The 19426-nt window shown below is 37.4% G+C and overlaps 1 protein-coding gene and 1 long non-coding RNA gene across 3 annotated transcripts in view; one reads left to right on the top strand and one right to left on the bottom strand.

Annotated features, from left to right (window-relative positions):
- The window catches only part of SLC25A30 (solute carrier family 25 member 30), a 101973-nt gene that overhangs the window by 35593 nt on the left and 46954 nt on the right, over positions 1 to 19426 (bottom strand). The window contains exon 1 of one of the 2 annotated variants that reach the window (XM_072617194.1): positions 19167 to 19288. The exons of the other annotated variant lie outside the window; for it this stretch is intronic. The gene's annotated coding sequence lies outside the window, so the exon portion shown is untranslated. Of the gene's footprint in view, positions 1 to 19166; positions 19289 to 19426 lie in introns of those variants that run through there. 2 annotated transcript variants of the gene reach the window in all.
- Positions 225 to 17344, top strand: LOC140509572 (uncharacterized). Its single transcript, XR_011968822.1, has 2 exons — positions 225 to 391; positions 17022 to 17344. It is a non-coding gene; the product is annotated as an uncharacterized lncRNA (long non-coding RNA).

Here is a 19426-nt window from a genome sequence, read left to right as displayed (position 1 = left end):
TTCCTATTCAGCAACATAACAAAGCAAAAGGTGATTTGGTTTGTTTTGTTGCTGAAGGATTTACAAGATGATGGAATGAATGGAATGTGCTTGAGAAAGATATTATTCCTCTTTATTACATTCTAATGGAGCTGAAAGGAACAACTGCCCAGTTTCTTCATCGTACAAAGGAAACCGAGATCCAAAAAGATCTTGTTACTTTGCTGAGATCATACAGCGAGTTAATGGCAGCAACTAGGTCACCAGAATCCCAGTGTCCTTGCAATGTATCCTTTAACCTGTCAATTAGAAACACTTTGAAACGACTTCATTTCCTCTCTTACCATTTGCCTACTGATGCATCGCAATACCGTGAAGATTACCACCATCACCATAACCAGGAAATAGAAAGGTACCTTTGTCTAGTGTTTGGTTGTAACTTCCTTTTTTAAAAAAAAACACTGTTTTTTGCTCTTTTCTGTATTCATGGTGTGCGTGTGTGTGTGTGTGTGTGTGTGTGTTTAGTGTAGACAAATTTCCTAAAAGGGGGGATTATCTGCCCAGGTCATATTGTCCAGTCAATCCCAGATGCAGTTCAGTATTACGATTGCAAAAACAATTGCAGCAAAGAATTCTAAAAGCAAGCAAGAGAATACTTTCATTAGTCTATAAAGCAAAGTAAATAAATGTGGTGCCAAAAAACACTGGTACATGATTGCAGAGGACTGGTGATGAAGTAAGTTTACTCGCTTCCTAAGGGAGAGATAATAATGGATTCATGATGTGCAATGAGATATATTTTGGAATCCAATAATGTAGGAATTTGTTTTCCTCCTAATGTATTGTTGAGATAGACCTGAATGTAGAACAAGAACAAAAATAATTAAACCATAATTTTTTGAAGAGCAGTATCTAAATTAAATTATGTGCTTATGATGGTGGACAGGCTCTGGGAAGTCCCTAGAACTCTCCTTGAATCTTCCCACTAGATCTGCCCAGTTCTGTTTCCCTTAACCTAGTCTAGCCCTCCATTTTCTGTTATCTTTGGATGCCTTCAGCTACTTCCCACCCTTGATCCCATTTAAAACTACATTCTCTTGCTTCCTTGCTTCCTGGCCTCTGACCTCTAGTCACTCCAGCCTACTGACCACTCCCATCAAGATCCTCCCTAGACTCTTTCTCTAGTCACCCCAGATTACTTGACTACCCCTAGATCCCTCCCTCAGTCTTTGTATATAAGATCCATTTTGCCTCCATTAAGGCCCTCAGATTCAATCTCACCCTCTCACATTAACTTTACAAATGTTCAGATTCCTTAACAGTCTACCCAATATGGCAGATCTTTAATAAACTTTTTCTTTGGCTGAAAGAAGGCTTGGGTTGAATTCATTCAACCTGGACCCATGTGTCGCTATTTTGGGGTCCCAGCACCCCTAAACCTCAACACTTAAACCCAACTTATTAATGCTTATTAAAATGGAAACAAAAAAGCCAGAAAGTGAAAGTCATAACAATAGCCTACTCAAGAAAGATATCTACTGCATAGAAGATCAGAACCAATGACAAACTGGGAAACAGGCAGTTAGAGGGAATAATCAATCAGCTATGAAACATTTATTAAATATCTACTATGTGCCTGGAACTATGCTAGACCCTGGGATTACAAAAAGAGACAAAAAACAGTCCCTGAACTCCAGTTTACAATCTAATGGGGAATGAATATGTAAACAAATTCATACAAAGCAAGCTATATACATGATAGATGGGAGATACTTAAAGAAAAGGAACTAGTATGAAGAGGGGCTAGGAACGGCTTATCAAAAAGTATGGGATTTTAGCTGGGATTTAAAGGAAGCCAGAGAAGTCAGTGGTCAGAGCAGAGAAGGTAGAGCCTTCCAAGCACAGGGCACATCTAGAGAGAGTGCCTGAAGCCAAGAGATGCAGCGCAGAAATGCAGTATCTTATTGATGAAACATTGAAGTAGTCAATTTCACTAGCTCAAAGAGCATGTGGATGGGAATAAAGTGTAAAACAAACTGAAAAGATAGGAAGGGGCTTGGTTATGAAGTGCTTTTAGGGCCAAACAGAACATTTTGTATTTGATTCTGGAGGCAATAGGGAGCCAAGGGAGTTTATTTAGTAGGAAGGTGATAGGGTCAGACTTTTGAAATTAGGAAAATCACTTTGGTGGCTGAATGGAAGATGGACTTGAATGGCTTGAATGGCGAGATACTTGAGGTCGGTGATCCACCAGCAGGCTATTGCAGTAATCCACGTGTGAGGTGATGAGGGGCTGTACCAGACTGGTGAGTGTCTGAGAACGGGGTACATTTCAAAGATATTACAAAGTCAATACTGACAGGCCTTGGCAACCAAATTGGATATGGGAGTGAGGGGGTTGAGAGATAGTGAGGATGACATTTAGGTTTCAAGCTTAAGGGACTGGAAGGATAGTGTTGCCTTTGACTTAGGAAGTAGGGAGGGTTTAGAGGAAAATAGAATGAGTTTAATTTTGGACCTGTTGATTTTAAGGGGTGTACTGGACATCCACTGTGAGATATCTGAAAGGCAGTTGGAGATAAGAGATTGGAGGTCAGCAGAGAGTAGAGCAGGAAAGATAGATGTGAGAATCATCAGCATAGAGATGATAATTAAATCCATAGGAACTGATGAGAATACCAAGTAAAATAGTATAGAAGAAGAGAAAGACCAGGACAGAAACCGGTGGAACACCTATAATTAAAGAGCATGATCTGGAGAAAGGTCCCGCAAAGCAGACTTGCTAGTTTTATGACTCAGTAACTCTAAGCTTCAATTTACTCACCTGTCACCTTCATCTCAGGCCGTTATTACATGCACTGCCTTTCTCACTGGGTGGTTGTTGGGAGGAAAGTGCATTGCAAATCATAAAACAGCTCACCTTTATACAGCATTTGAAATTTTGCAAAGTTATTTACAAAAGTTATCTTATTTAGTGAGCAGACCCAGGAGAACATTGTACACAGTAACAGCAACATTGTGAGATGACCAGTTTAGTTAGACTTAGCTTTTCTGAGCAGTGCAATGATCTAAGACAATTCCAAAAGATTCATGATGGAAAATGCTCCACATCCAGAGAAAGAACTATGCAGTCTGACTGCAGATCGAAGCAGACTGTTTTCTCTTTTTTTTCTTTCTTGTGGTTTTTCCTTTTTGTTCTGATTCTTCTTTCACAACATGACCAATGTGGAAATATATTTAATATGATGGTACATGTATAGCCTATATCAGATTGCTTGCTGTCTTGGGGAGGGGAGGAAGGGAGGGAGAAAAATATTTGGAACTCAAAATCTTGTAAAAATGAATGCTGAAAACTATACTTTATATGTAATTGGGAAATAAATACTATTGAGGAAAATAGTTTTTTATTTAATTTAATCCTCATTTAATCCTCACAACTCTTGAAAGTGGGTGCTATTATGATCCCAATATGCAGATGAGGAAACTGAGGCAGGTAAGGGCCAGAAACAGACAGGTGAGTTTGATTTTGAACACACAACTTCTTGACTTTTCCAATACTCAGTCTACTCCATGAGTTTGCTCTCTAGGTGGCACAATTAATGGAGCTTTGGAATTGAATTCGGGAAGTGCTGAGTTCAAATACAACCTCAGATACTTAGCTGTGTGACTCAGCAAGTCACTTAACCTCTCCATGCCTCAGTTCCCTTTTCTGTAAAATGGGGATAAGACTAGCACCTACCTCTCAGGTTGTTGTCCAGCTCAAATGAGATATTTGTAAAGTACTCTGCAATTCACAAAGCACTATACAAACGCTAAAGTCTTAAACATGAGGCACAATTCTTACTTTTGTTGATCTTTAACGTTCTCCACTTCTCCTTTCTGAACCTTTTCCTTTTTTCTGTGTCTTCCTCTCTCTCACCTCTCCCCATTCTCAAGGTTATCTCTGATTTTAGGTAGCCCCACATTCCTAAATCTGATAAATCTCTGACGCCTGAGGGTGTTAGTTTCTTTTGTCATGTAGCCAGAAGTATTTGCATTTTAACGTAGGTTTTTATTTGGAACCTAAAGGAATGAATCTCTAAGGAGGAAATATGGTTATCAAATTATTTTTTTAAGCAAATTTTCAGACCCAGGCTAAGAACTCCTGAAGCTATAGGCATACCTATCTACCCAATACTAGTAACAGTTTTCAGTTTAAAATGTTCTCTGAGTCCAACTGTGATTAATTTAAGTTATGATCTTGGTTCTAGAAAACTGAAAATGAAACACTCCTGACTTCTTTCAGTAGAGAAAGAGGAAACCATGAATTTAGAATGTAATACATACCATCAGACAAGGTCGAAGTGGCAGTTGGTTTTGCTTAATGTTTTTGTTATTCTTTGTTATAAAGAAGGGTTTGCTGGAGGGGGGCTGGGAGATGGGAGAGGAGTGGGGAGGAAAGAGGTAAGATACTGATTCAAAGGGAACTGACTTTGATATACAAGTAAAAGGTAAAAGTAACACTAAAAATAAAAACTTGTTTTAAAGTATGCTTTGAATTTAGTGTGTACTCAATAAATAAATGAATCAGCTAACAATTAATTGACCTACTAGGTAAGATCAGGTCAGGCAACAGCCACATCTAACATTCCGAGGCCTCATGTGCATGCTTTATTGTTAATTGGGAGTGAAGAAAAATGAGGTATGTGATTTCCCTGGCAAGCTTTGTCCTTCCTCCACAGGTCAAGGTCAATCCTTGCTGTCATGATGGCTTTAGTAACAAGGACATAAATTCCTCATGGAGTGAATCAATGCCAAGCTTGTCCTGCAGAGCAGACAAATAATGACTAGATAGGTCACCACTGAAATAGTTGGGATCTACAGTCTTCTGTGTCTTTGGGAACTTGAATATTTTTGCTTTTCATTTTCCAGGCACCTGGATGGTGGTCTTTACCACCATCTTTATTTTGCCAACTTCCCTGAAAAGGGATAACTATACCCTTATCTGAAAGTTACTGATTCATTCACAGTGAATGCTTTTGTACTTTTTGACCTTTTGAATACTTTCCATCTTTATAAAGAAAAAAGAAGTCCTGAATAAATAAATAAATAGGCTTCCTTTAGCATGTCCATTATGAAGGCTTATTTGAAGTGGAACACCATGAGCACCAATGGTAAAAATACTCTTATTTTTAAAGGTGAATTGCTTGGCCATTTTTATATAGCTATGTGAGTCAATGTGGTATGAAGGGTAGGGGATCAGCCTTGGAGTCAAAAAACCTGGGTTCAAATCCTACCCCTGACAAAGTTTATCTGGGTGACCACGGGCAAGTCACTACATCTCTTCCTCCCTCCACTCCCATCAATTCTTTAAAGCTCTAAATTATAGAAAATAGCTCATTTGCAACAAAAAAATGGAGATCACCCACAGAGATAAAACTACTGGTCCAGACTCAAAAAGGAAAAAAAAACAACTTTGTGTCTTCTTCAAATGTAAGCTTAAAAGTGCTGAAGAAAGGGATCATCTGGCTATTCCAGTTGTGAAATATGTCATCCCTAGGAAAAGATGGGCACTTGAAAATACCATCTGCTGCTGAGTGAAGTGAGCAACCAGGAGAACATTGTACACAGTAATAGCCACGTTGTGCAATGACTGACTTTGATAGACTTAGCTCTTAGCAATGCAAAGATCTAAGACATCTCTGAAAGACTCATGATGGAAAATGCAGAACGATGGAGTCTGAATGCAGATATCATTTGCTCTCTCTCTCTCTCTTTCTCTTTCTTTCTTTCTCTCTCTCTCTTTCTTTCTCTTTCTTTCTCTTTCTCTCTTTCTCTCTCTCTCTCTCTCTCTCTCTCTCTCTCGGTTTGTTTCTTCTTCCACATGATCTCTCCCATTGGTTCTAATTCTTCTGTACAATATGACAAATGTGAAAAAAGGCTTCATATGAATGTATATGTAGAGTCTATATCAAATTACATGCCATCTTGGGGTGGGAGGAGGGGAGAGATGAGAAACTATGTAACTCAAAATCTTACAGAAGTGAGTGTTGAAAACTAAAAATAAATAAATTTTTTAAAAAAACCACAAAGTATCATCCACATTGGATAACAGCAATGCTAGCCTTGAAAATTACTAGGTCACTTTGTTCATGGACCACTCTGTCCTTTATTGTCTGAAGATATCATGGAAATAGCACAAGCATGAGATACTATGAATGGAATGAAAGCATGTCCCGCACTTGAAGATCTCTTGGCAAAAGGCTTAGCAGTGATAAGTTGGGTAATTGTATCTTCACAGCAAACATAAAATCATGGTGATGAGACTTTGGGATCTGGGGTTACAGTAAGCTGTAAACTTTATGAAATTAATATCTGCGAACCACAGCTCCACATTCCTCATATTCTCTGCTGCAGAGCAATGACTAGTTCTACTTTTATAAATAGGGAATTTTTATAAGCAGTTACTATATCTGCAAATCTCAAATTATTTGATTTTTGAATCTATAGAAGGACAATGCTCAAAATATAGGAATGATGGGTTTCTGGCTAGGGATGAAGTAAACCTAGCAATGGCTGGTAAAAATGTATTTGCTTGAATTTTGCAAATCTAATTAAGAAGGTTTTAAACTGAAAGAGAAAGGGGAGGTAGGGGTGGAGTTCACATATGTAGAATATTTCATATATGGTCAAATTTTTCAAACTATTGATCCATTCCCTTCTTCCTCTTTTTCTTTTCTTTTTAGAATTCTTGTTATATGGGATCATTCCCTATGAGGGGAAAAGGAAGGAATGGAAAGGAGAATTTAGCCTGTATAAAAGATACCAATAAAACATATTTTTAAAAGAAAATAAATAAATGAGAAGAGGAGGAAGAAAAGTCATAGTCTCATAGATTTAGAGTTGAAGGGGATCTTGGAACATAGTTCAAGTCCTTTTTATACATGCATGTGGTGGGCAGAGGGGGGAAGGGGGGAAGAGAAGAGAGTTACTCCCTGATCAACCCCTCATCCCAGGACAAGTAAGAGGCAGATAATGAAGTGTTAAACTAAGTAAAACCGTGTGTCTGTGCCCTATCATCTCCCTGGCACTACAGAAACAAATAGCAAAACTACAATCATTTTTTGCAGATGCTATGATGGTTTACTTAAAAGAGCCCTAGAGTTTCAACTAAAAATTAAACAGACTTCAATAAAGTAGAAGGATATAAGATAAAGTCACAAATAACCTTTATGTATGCTACTAATAAAATATACAGGAAGAGACAGAAAAAGAAATTCTTTTCAAAATAACTACAGAGTGTATAAAAGATACAGAGGACAACCTGTATGTGGACACAGGAAATATATTAGTATGGCTACAAAACACTCTTCACAAAAATGAAAGAAGACAAATAAGTAGAAAGAAATTCTTTATGGTAGCATAATAAAAATGATAACACTACTGAAATTAATTTACTTAGTCAATGCCATATTAATCAAACTTTATGGAGTTAGAAAATTAATAACATAATTCATTTGGAGGAACAAAAGATCAAGACTGTTAAAGTAAGTGATGAATAAAATTTGAAAGGAAGGCAGTCTAGCACTAACAGATCTCAAACCATACCACAGAGCATCAACTATTCAGTTCTGGTTTAAAAATAGAAAAGTTGATTGGTAGAACACATTAGGATCATAAGATTCATAAACAAATAAACATAATAACATAATGTTTAATAAACCTAAAGATCTCAACTCTTGGGATAAGAGCTAACTATCTGACAAAAATTTCTAGGAAAATTGGAAAGCATTTTGGCAGAAATTAGGATTAAACATTCACTTCACATGCCATAATAAGCTTTAAATGAGTACATGACCTAGATATAAAAGTTCACATCACAATCAGAGGAGCAAGAAATTCACAAATATGGATAGAGGAAGAATTCTTTTTCAAAAAATTTGTAATAATATTTTATTTTTTCCAATTATATATTAAAAAAATTTTAATATTTTTTTTAATTTTGAATTCCAAATTCTCTCCCACTTCTCCTACCTCTCTCTTTTCATTGAGAAGGCAAGCAATTTGATATGGGTTATACATGTGCAATCATATAGAACATATTTCCATATTGGTCATGTTGTGAAAGAAACCAGACCTCCCTCCCAAAAAAAAAAACCACCATAAAAAAAGGAAAGTGAAAAGTAATATGCTTTGATCTACATTCAGAATCCATCAGTTTGCTCTCTGGACATGGATATTATTTTTCATCATGAGTCCTTTGTCATTATCTTGGATCATCGTATTGCTGAGAAGAGCTAAGTCATTAAAAGTTGATCATGTTAGTATTGTAGTTATTGTGTACAATGTTTTCCTTCATCTCCTTATTTCACTTTGCAGCAGTTTATGTAAGTCCTTCCATTTTTTTTTTCTGAGAGCACCTTGCTCATCATTTCTTATAGTACAATAGTATTTCATTACAATCATATATCACAATTTGTTCAGCCATTCCCCAATTTCCAATTCTTTGCCACTATAAAAAGAGCTGCTTTGAATATTTTCATATATGTATGTTTGTATGTATGTGTGGATGTATAAGTCCTTTTCCTTTTTTAAAAAAATCTTCTTGGTATACAGACCTAATAGTAGATTGCTGGATCAAAGGGTATGCACAGATTTATACCCTTCAGACATGGATCAAAATTGCTCTCCAGAATAATTAGATCAGTTCACAATTCTACCATCAACTCAATAGTGTCCCAGTCTTTCCACATCCTCTCCAATTCTTATCATTCTCCTTTTCTGTCATATTGGCCAATTTGATAGATGTGACAAGATACCTCAGAGTTATTTTAATTTGCATTTCTCTAATCAATAGTGATTTAGAGAATTTTTTCACATGTCTTATAGACAGTTTTTTATTTCTTTGTTTGAAAACTGCCTTTTCATATGCTACCTTTGACTATCAATTGGGGAATGACTTGTCTTCTTATAAATTTGACTCAGTTTTCTATAGATCTGAGGTCTTTATCAGAGACATCTGTTGTAAAAACAATTTTTTTCCAACTTTCCCTCGAATTTTGGCTGCATTGGTTTCATTTGTGGAAAATCTTTTTAATTTAACATAATCAAAATCATCCATTTTACATCTTGTAATACTTTCTATCTCTTGTTTGGTCAGAAATTCTTCCCTTCTCTATAGATCTGACAGGTAAACTATTTCATACTCTTCTAATTTGCTAATGGTATCACCTTTTGTGTCTAAATTATGTACCCATTTTTACTTTAGTGGAAGAATTCTTAACCAAACAAGGAATAGAAAGAATTATAGGAGGTCAAATGGACAATTTTAATTACATAAAGTTAAAAGTCTTTTGTCCAGACAAAATCAATATAGTTAGAATAAGAAGAGAAAAACAACTTTGAAAAAATTTTGAGACAAATTTCTCTAATAAAGGCCTGATATACAAGATATATAAGGAAATAATTCGAATAAGAGTTATTACCCAAATGGTATGTGGTCAAAGGATATGAACAGGCAGTTCTCAAAAGAAGAAAAGTAAGCTATTACCTGGAAGACAAAAAAATGCTCCAAATAACTAATAGCAAGAGAAATACACATTAAAACAATTTTGAGATTCTATCTCACACTCCTCAGATTCCAGATATTATTTTAATTTAATTAATTAATTTATTTTTAGTTTTCAACATTCATTTCTACAAGATTTTGAGTTCCAAATTTTCTCCCCATCTATCCCCTACCCCCACTCCAAGACACCATGCATTCTGATTACCCCTTCTCCCAATCTACTCTCCCTTCTATCACACCCCTCCCTTCCCTTATCCCCATCTCCTCTATTTCTTGTAGGGCAAGATAGATTTCTATACCGCATTACCTGTACTTCTTATTTACCAGTTGTATGTAAAAACAATTTTTAACATTTGTTTTTAAAACTTTGAGTTCCAACTCCTCTCTCTTCCTCCCTCCCCACCCATCCCCACTGAGAAGGGAAGCAATTCAATATCGGGTGTACATGTGTAGTTATGTGAAAGACTTCCATAAAAGTCATGTTGTGAAAGACTAACTATATTTTCCTCCATCCTATCCTGTCCCTCATTTATTCTGTTCTCTCTTTTGACCTCCCTCCCCAAAAGTGTTTACTTCTAATTACCTCCTCCTTCCATTTGCCCTCCCTTCTACCATCCCCCCACACCCCACTTATCCCCTTCTCCCCTACTTTCTTGTAGTAAAAGAGATTTTCATACCAAATTGAGTGTGCATTTTATTCCCTCCTTAAGCCAAATGTGATTAGAGTAAGCTTCACTTTTTCCCTCTCACTTCCCCCCCTTTTCCCCTCCATTGAAAAAGCTTTTTCTTGACTCTTTTATGAGAGATAATTTGCCCCATTTCATTTCTCCCTTTCTCTTCCCAATATATTCCTCTCTCACCTCTTAATTTTATTTTTTTTAGATATCATCCTTTCCTATTCCACTTAACCCTGTGCCCTCTGTCCATATATATATATATATATATATATATATATATATATATATATATATATATATATATATATATGTATGTATGTATATAATCCCTCCAACTACCCAAATATTGAGAAAAGTTTCAAGAGTTACAAATATTATCTTTTCATGTAGGAATGTAAACAGTTCAACTTAAGTAAGTCCCTTATGATTTCTCTTTCCTGTTAACCTTCTCATGCTTCTCTTGATTCTTGTATTTGAAAGTCAAATTTTCTATTCAGTTCTAGTCTTTGCATCAAGAATGCTTGAAAGTCTTCTATTTCATTGAATGACCATTTTTCCCCTGAAGTATTATACTCAGTTTTGCTAGACAGATGATTCTTGGTTTTAATCATAGCTCCTTTTACTTCTGGAATCATATTCCAAGCCCTTTGATCCCTTAATGTAGAAGCTGCCAGATCCTGTGTTATCCTGATTGTATTTCCACAATACTCGAATTGTTTCTTTCTAGCTGCTTGCAATATTTTCTCCTTGACTTGGGAACTCTGGAATTTGGCCACAACATTCCTAGGAGTTTCTCTTTTTGGATCTCTTTCAGGAGGTGATCAGTGGATTCTTTCAATATTTATTTTGCCCTCTGGTTCTAGAATCTCAGGGCAGTTTTCCTTGATAATTTCATTAAAGATGATGTGTAGGCTCTTTTTTTGATCATGGCTTTCAGGTAGTCCCATAATTTTTAAATTGTCTGTCCTGGATCTATTTTCCAGGTCAGTTGTTTTTCCAGTGAGATATTTCACACTATCTACTATTTTTTCATTCCTTTGGTTTTGTTTTATAATTTCTTGATTTTTCATAAAGTCATTAGCTTCCATCTGCCCCATTCTAATCTTTAAAGAATTATTTTCTTCAGTGAGCTTTTGGACCTCCTTTTCCATCTGGCCAATTCTGCTTTTTAGGGCGTTCTTCTCCTCATTGACTTTTTGGGTCTCTTTTGTCATTTGGGTTAGTCTATTTTTTAAAGTGTTATTGTCTTCAGCATTTTTTAGGTCTCCTTTAGCAAGGTGTTGACTTGTTTTTCATGATTTTCTTGCATTGCTCTCATTTCTCTTCCCAATTTTTGCTCTACTTCTCTTACTTGATTTTCAAAATCCTTTTGACCTCTTCCATGGCCTTACACCAATTCATGTTTTTCTGGGAGCTTTTGCATGGAAGAGCTTTGGTCTTGTCACCAAAGTAAGATTCTATAGTCGGATTCTTTTTCCAGTTTTTGTTCATTTCACCAGCCATTTACTTGACTTCTGAGCTCTTTGTCAAGGTAGTTCTCTACTTCCAGTGGGGGTGGGGGGGTGTACTGTCAACCATTCGATACCTCCACAATCTGTGGTCCTAGAGATCCAGAAACAGTGGTTGCAGCTGTCCCTGCTGCTGCTGTGGCTGCCACAGGTTCCTCCCCCCTGCCCTTTTTTCATTCTGGTGCTAGGGCCTGACCACTCCACTCTCCTGCACTGGTTCCACAGGCTTTTCCCACTGACCTTCCAATTTATCCTCAGCATTTTGGGGTGAATCTGGAAACCACTACAGGTGTGAAAGATTCAATCTCCCCATAGACTGCTCAGGTCCTACCTATGCGATCCACGCTGAACCGCACTCTGCTCCCAGTGCGGCATGACACACACTTCCCAACAACCTTCTAGGATGTCTTGGGCTGGATATTTGCTTCACTCTGTCATTCTGTGGGTTCTGCAGCTCCAGAATTTGTTTAGAGCCTTTTTTTACAGATATTTGGCTGGGCTTGGGGGCAGCACTCTAGAAGGTCTGTGCTATTACTCTGCCATCTTGGCTCTGCTCTCCCAGATATTATTTTAAAAATAGGGAAAGCAGGAATGTTAGAAGGAATATGAACTCTGACACACAGGCACATTAACACACTGTTGGTAGAACTGTACATTGGGCATTTGGAACTATCTGCAAAAAAGTCATTACATTTTGCATTCTCTTTGAGTCAGTGATACCAGTCCCTGGCATATATCAGTTCTGAGCTGGATCTAATTCAGGCTAATCCCCTTGCAATTTAGGTTTGATACTGAAATAAAATGAAACATTTCACAGTTATTAAAAAGTGGTTTACTTACCAATAGCAGGAAGATAGACACTGAGGTCACTTCAAGTTGATTCAGCTGAATGACACTCCTTTGCCTGAGTTACTTATCCTTATGCATCAGCCAAACATCAGGGTGCTCCTGGAGCTGCTTTGAACTCAGATGACCAGAAAGTGATGTCATCACTCTGAAACCTTAATCTCTCAAACCAACCAAAACTCCAGAAATGCCTTATTAGTTTTTAAGGAAAAATGAACTTTCCTGGGAGGAGGAAGAGATCCTAAAGAGATCAAAGACAGAAGGAAAGGACCCAAATACATAACAATATTTATAGCAGCATTTTTTTGTTGTACCAAAGACTGAATGAATGAAAAGCATTTATCAAGTCCTCTTATGTTCAGAGCTCTATGCTAACTATTGGGGATACAAATAAGACTATCAGTTATGGGACACCTAAACAAGTTAGAGCATATGAATTATGATGACAAATGTTATGAGTAAAGGAATAGTTTTAGGGAAACTTGGGAAGACCCAAATGACATAATGCAGAGTGAAATCAATAGAATTATGCGCACAACAATATGACAAAAAGGAAAAAAAGCTTTGAATGGCTTAAGGATTCTGATCAATGTATTGACCAATAATGTCTGTATTAGACTGATGATGAAGCATGCTTTCTACCTCTTGGCAGAGAAGTGATGGACTAGAGGTATAGAATGAGATGTATTTTTCAAACATAACTAATGTGTGAATTTTTGGTTAACTACACTTACTTGTTAAAAAATAGAGCTTTTGTTGGGGAAGCTGAGGGTAGTATAAGAATAATTAAAGTGATGCAAAAGAAAAGAAAAAATGTCAATGAAACATTTAAAGAATACAGAATAAAGCGGAATGAAATTCAGGTAACTCAGACAAGTACATTAATGTTGGTAGACAGACAGACAGTATACATATATATATACACACACACAAATGCCCATACATATGCATATAAAATAAACTATCTGAAATACAGACTCACAGTTCCAAGTAATGCCATCCTCTTTCTCTATTCTTTGCATGTGGAAACATTCACATTTGTTCAGTTCATAATAAAGAAGAAAAAAACTTAATTCATAAAAAGGAAAAAGGATCTATTTGTACAAAGCTATTTCATAGCTACTTTAATTATAACAGTAACAAAAACCTGGAAACAACCTATGATGTCCAACAAATAAAGAATAGCTGAATAAATTGTAGTGTATTAGTATAAAATACGGTGTGCTAGAGATTCAACATAATGGCATAATGCAATTTAGGATTGAAGTTCGACTTATGATACATGCCACCTGTGTGATGCTAGGCAAGTTATTTAAACTCTCTAAGCCTCCGTTTCCTCACTTGTAAAATGGGAATAATAGCACCTACTTCACAGAATTATTGTGAGGATCTAACCCTAATGAAATAATACTTGTAAAGTCCATTGCAAACCTTAGAACACTATACAAATGCTAGCTGTGGTTTTACTAGTATTACTACTATTAATACCACTACCATTACCACTAGCACCACCACTATACCTCTCAGTGTCCTAGTCAATTCATCAGTTGGAATATTATGAACTATAAAAAAAGTACTAAATATGAAGAATGCAGGGAAGTCCAGAAAGACTTACATAAAGTCAGCATACTACGTTGGAAGAATACTGGAGACACCTGGGTTCAGATTCCACCTATGATCCTTACTACCTATGAGAGTCTGGGCAAATCATTTCACCTCCCAGGGCCTCAGTTTCCTCATTTGTAAAATGAGAGGGTTGGACTTGGTGGGCTCTGAGGTCCTCGCCAGCTCTATAGCCATGATTCTCAGGGATGCAAATGTAAATCAATACCAGCAGAACAGTGTACACAATGATTATGACTGCGTAGAAAGGAAAACAAAGCCAAAGGTCAACTGGAAAGCAATCTAGCAATTTGCAGTCAAAGTTACAAAACTGATCGTACCCTTTCACTGAGTGATCATGTTATTAGAACTACAGCCTAAAAATATTACTGGAAGAAAAAAAGACCCACCTGTACAAAAAGATTGTTCGGGACTTTATTTTATAGACAGAGAGAGAGAGAGACAGAGAGAAGTATGTAAGTATACGCACATGTATATACACACACACATATACATATATATTTAAATTAGAGCTAACCTATGTGAGTAACAATGGGGGAATGACTGAGTAGTGATTTATCAGTGTAGTGGAATATTATGGCATAAAGTATGCCATAAAATATCAACTGTGAAGAACACAAAACTATGAGATGTCTATGAAGTGAAACAAAGCAGAATCACAACACATACAGAGTGTGGACTAGGACTATACTACTGTATAAAGCAGTATACAGTACTACTGTATACTACAGAGAGTTCCCCCTGACATGAAGGGACTGGGTACCTCCTGGAGACCTTTCGCTTCTCTGCCTTATTGCTCCCAAACACCTTTGTGGAACTCAAGGATGTTGTTACCTAGCACTCTCTCAAGGACATCTAACGGTTCATTATTACAAGCCCTCAGGCTCATGAGGCTCAAAACATGAAACAAATTAAATTACAAATTCAAAAGTACAGAGAAGCACTCTAAGAGACCAGAAGTTTGCTTTTGTAAGTCCCTGAGTCATCCATCAATCCTTCCACTTGATCCTAAGAGTTGGTTAGGTGGGGCATGGGGAGCTGCAAATGAGATTATGAACACAAGGCCACCTCATTATCTTTGTTCTTTCCTGATTTTAGCTTAATGAGTATCCCAAGATGGAAGATGCAGGAGGCTTTGTGAATTGTAAAATGTCTGCATATCCTGGGAAGCCTGCAAAGTGATGGTTATGATATCCACGAGAGTGACAGTGGCTGACAGGAGAGAAAGCAGAGACACAAGCAGAGTTTAGTCAGATTAGTCAAGATTGAGTCAGTTTAGTCAAGAGACACCCAAGGAAGGAGAGAAGCTTCAGGAAATCGGATCCTTATGGCAAAAAGGAACACTGGAGATGCTGAAGGCTCCAGGAAGACAGAACAGACTTGCAGGCCCTTAAGTCTAGGAGTTGTGAGCTACCCTTTGCCACATATATAGCCTGCATGTGGGCTTCATTGTATTTTAAGTCTGAGACAACTTTTCCTATGTGTGTATTCCTGTGTGTATTTGTGGCAAAATGCCCCATAGGATTTGTTTTAGGAGGGAGCTCAGTGACAATTGTTCTTAAGTTGCCATTTGAGTAAATGCCTTTGATAAGAGCTAATTGAAACTATTGACTGGTTGCTAATAAGAAGCACGCAGGTAGGGACTCAAGTGTCCAATGTTGGAAATACAGTCTAGTAGGGTTACCTTTGAACTCTATGAGTGAGACCAGATACTTTCTGGGAAACCCAACCTGTGAGTGTGAACTACTGGGGAAGCTCCCCAAAGGAGGCATTAAATTATCATTTTTTAAAAGTTTGGTTTCACATATTTCCTTTTAACAAATTATAAATATTTGGCAGTTTGTTGTTTTAGATATGATTTTATTTTTTATTTTTTGAGTTTATTTGATTATTTGTCCTTCTTGATGATTATAAAGTTTTATAGTTTTTAAAAAAATGATTATCAGAGACCTATAACCTGTGACACAGACCTTTTTAAGAGAATAGGAAATGAATCTAGACATGTGAGCTGTGATGCAGTTGCTGTTGACTGTGTAACACAGTCATCTTTTCCAGGTTCTTTAGTGTGTCAACATCATATACCCAGAGGATAAAAGGATCTCAAAGGCCACTTGGTCCAGCCTCTACTTTTTATAGAGCAGGAAATTGAGGTTAGGGATAAGTAACTTGTCCAAGGTCACAGATGGGGTAAATGTGAAAGCAAGGATTTGAACTAGGTTCTTGGACTCCAGAAGTCAGGCTCATTCCACTGTACCACAATCAAGACCTTTACTATAGTCCAAAGCAAGAAACTTTCCCAGGGACCCACCCTCAAAAGTAAGGAATGTAAAACAGGGTTATTGGCAGTAGCTGGTTCCCTTCCTTTCTTTATTGTAGAACTTGGAGAGTCCCTCTCTGAGGCCCATCTTTCCCATTTTCCATCCATGGGCTTTGTCTCATGTGCCCTTAGGGAAGCTCCAAGGTGGGCCTGAAGAGTTATCTCCTTGATTGTCAGACTGGGTTGATTCTGGGTCACAGTTTCTTCTACTAAGTTCTAATCAAACAAGTCACTTAACTTTTCTAAAAATCACCTGTGAAATGGGAATAATACTACTTGTTCTCCAGACATTACAGAATTATTGTGAAGAAAGCTCTTGTGAAATGCAAAACACTATTAAAATATGCATTGTACAAAGAAAAAAATTCTCCTTGAGGCAATGGTTCCTTGTATGTAAAGGTTATTATGGTCTCACTCAGGGCACACCTGTGTAATGCTTCCTCCTTTTGGTGGTCAGTCTTTCTTCTTGTCCCTTTCTGCTAACGAACACTCTAATATTCTTCATGTCCTTTTGTATTTTGAAGGTTCCATCAGGAATACAGCAGTACTTGGAGATTTTTTTTCACCTGAAGCAAAAACTATTGGGGGGATGAGGTAGCAGGGGTAGAAAGGACCCTGACTGCTCTTAAGCCATAAGAAAGGGTGGTGCATGTGGGCAACTCACCAAAGCGTCAGGATGCCGCCCTGCTGGCAACTCCAAGTTCAATTTCCTTTGGAGGGGAATTTATAAACGACTATGAGAGCTTTATATATTTGTTTGGTTGATTTTTGTATCTACTTTGGAGCTTCGGAGTCTTTTGTGCCTTCTCTATTTTCTGTGGATTGAAATAAAAGCTGTGACATACCACACATGACTTTGTTACCCTGAGCGCTTTAAAGGATTACTCAATATCTTTTGCTCATAGTTGAAATAATCTAGAAATGAAAATATTTGGAGAGTTCACGAAAATGAGGAGCTTCAATGCCTTTGAATTTCTCTGTGTAATAGGTAATCCGGAGATTCTCTGACCAGTCTGATGGGTTTTCAGGGATGTGAGCCTTTGGGACTTTTGAAGTTCTCTAATTACCTTTTACATGTAGCCACAGAGGCAATATGGTAGAGTATGGAGTGTTGGAGTGGCATTACAAGTCCTTGATTTTACACTAAATTTTTGCCACTAATTAGCTGGGGGATTTTAATCAAGATATCCTTCTCTGAACCTTAGTTTCTTCACCTGTTAATTGAAGAAGTTTTGACTAGGTGTTTTCTCAGATCCCTACCAGCTTTAAATCCTGTAATGCTTATGATATAACCTTAACGTTACAGATTGTTGTTTGACAGACCTAACTTTCTTCTCAGCTTGCTTTCTCAAAGATTCCAAAAACCATGTATCTTAAAGCACTGAGAAATTTAAGGTTCAAGGAAATGAAAGAAGTTTGTTCACACTTCAAAATCTCTAGAGTTGCTTTTTTTTTTGACTTTCTGGTTATAATAAAAATTATTACCCAGCACAATCTCTCACACAAATAATTAGATAACTCTATATGAAAACATGACCCCAGAGATTTGTACAAATTGATCCAGAATGAAAGAAGTGGAACTGATGGCAGAAGAGAATTGACCCAATGAGTACAGTAATGTAAATGATAAGATACTAAAATAAAATCAAACTCCAAGCAATCTGGCAAACTAATAAAGGTTCCTGAGAATAGATAATGAGCCCCTCATTCCTGGCAGAAAGTTGAGAGACAGAATATTACATACATGCCACATACAGTCACATATCAGCTGTTATTCCTTATTTTTCTTTGTCATAAAGGAGGGTTTTTCTAGGAATAAAGAGACAAGTCAATCTGCATTTTTAAGTGCTTACTATGTACCAGGCACTGTTAAGCCCTGGGTATTATTCAATGACTGAATGTAAGAATGAAGGACATCAATAAAAAGTATAGTCATTTTGTTCTTTTTTCAGTGTGACCCAGACCAAGGTGTTGCTATCAAAATTATGGCTGAGTCTAGTTCAAACTGGTCTGAGTGGTTCCTACATTCCTTTCTGCCTTTCACAACTGCTCTAAAAGCAGATCCTGACGTTTCTCCAGGCCAACAGTGGCCTTTTCTGATCCCAAAACAAGAGCAGCTGACCTCATTTAGGAAAGCTTAAGGTGGCTAAGTTTTTAAAGATTAAGCCTCTTACTTTCTGTTTTAGACAACTTAAGGATATTAATAGGATTAAGGTCCAGGTGGATGATCATCATAGAAGCAGGGACTCCCTCGCTCTCTCCAAGCAAACTAACCTACTCACTGTCTTTTGGACCTACTTCTCCATCTTGGAGTCATTGCTCATACCAATCCCCCTCCCCCCATTTAAAACCTCTTCTTCCTACCTTATCATATCCTAATGGTCCTTTCACACAACTCCTGTCTCATCCCTACCGGGTAGCCTTCTAAGGCTACTCCCCCATCCTCTTCCCTTCCCCTCTCTTCTTTCCTTAGAGCGCTGGACTTGGGAGTCAGTCACCAGCTCAGACACCTGCTGCTGTATAATTTTGAGCAAGTCACTCAACTACTTTCAGCCTCAGTTTTCTCATCTGTAAAACGGAGACAATAACAGCACCTACTCAAAGTGCTCTACAAACTTTAAAGCACTACATAAGTGCTAGTTAGCAGCAATAAAAATAGCGTTGCTTACCCTTAGTTTTCAAGGCAGACAAACGACTTCATGGGTGATGTCTTGATTCATGCTTGAATTGGATTTCGATGAGGCAGAGTTGCACAAAGTCATCAGCCTCCCTTTCTCTTCCTGAAGATACTGAAGTCCAGTGGCAAGACAAAAGTCAAGACAACTGGCGATGGTCCAGGATGCAGCGAATGACCTTGGAGTCTTGAATGCCTGCCCAAGCTCTAAGCCCTCCACAGAGCCTGCTTCAGATAACTTCATGGCCACTGGAA

The sequence above is a fragment of the Notamacropus eugenii genome, chromosome 6 (assembly GCF_028372415.1).
Source record: "Notamacropus eugenii isolate mMacEug1 chromosome 6, mMacEug1.pri_v2, whole genome shotgun sequence".
NCBI lineage: Eukaryota > Metazoa > Chordata > Mammalia > Diprotodontia > Macropodidae > Notamacropus > Notamacropus eugenii.
The sequence above is the reverse complement of the archived record's forward strand: the minus strand, read 5'-3'. Positions and strand labels throughout refer to the sequence as shown.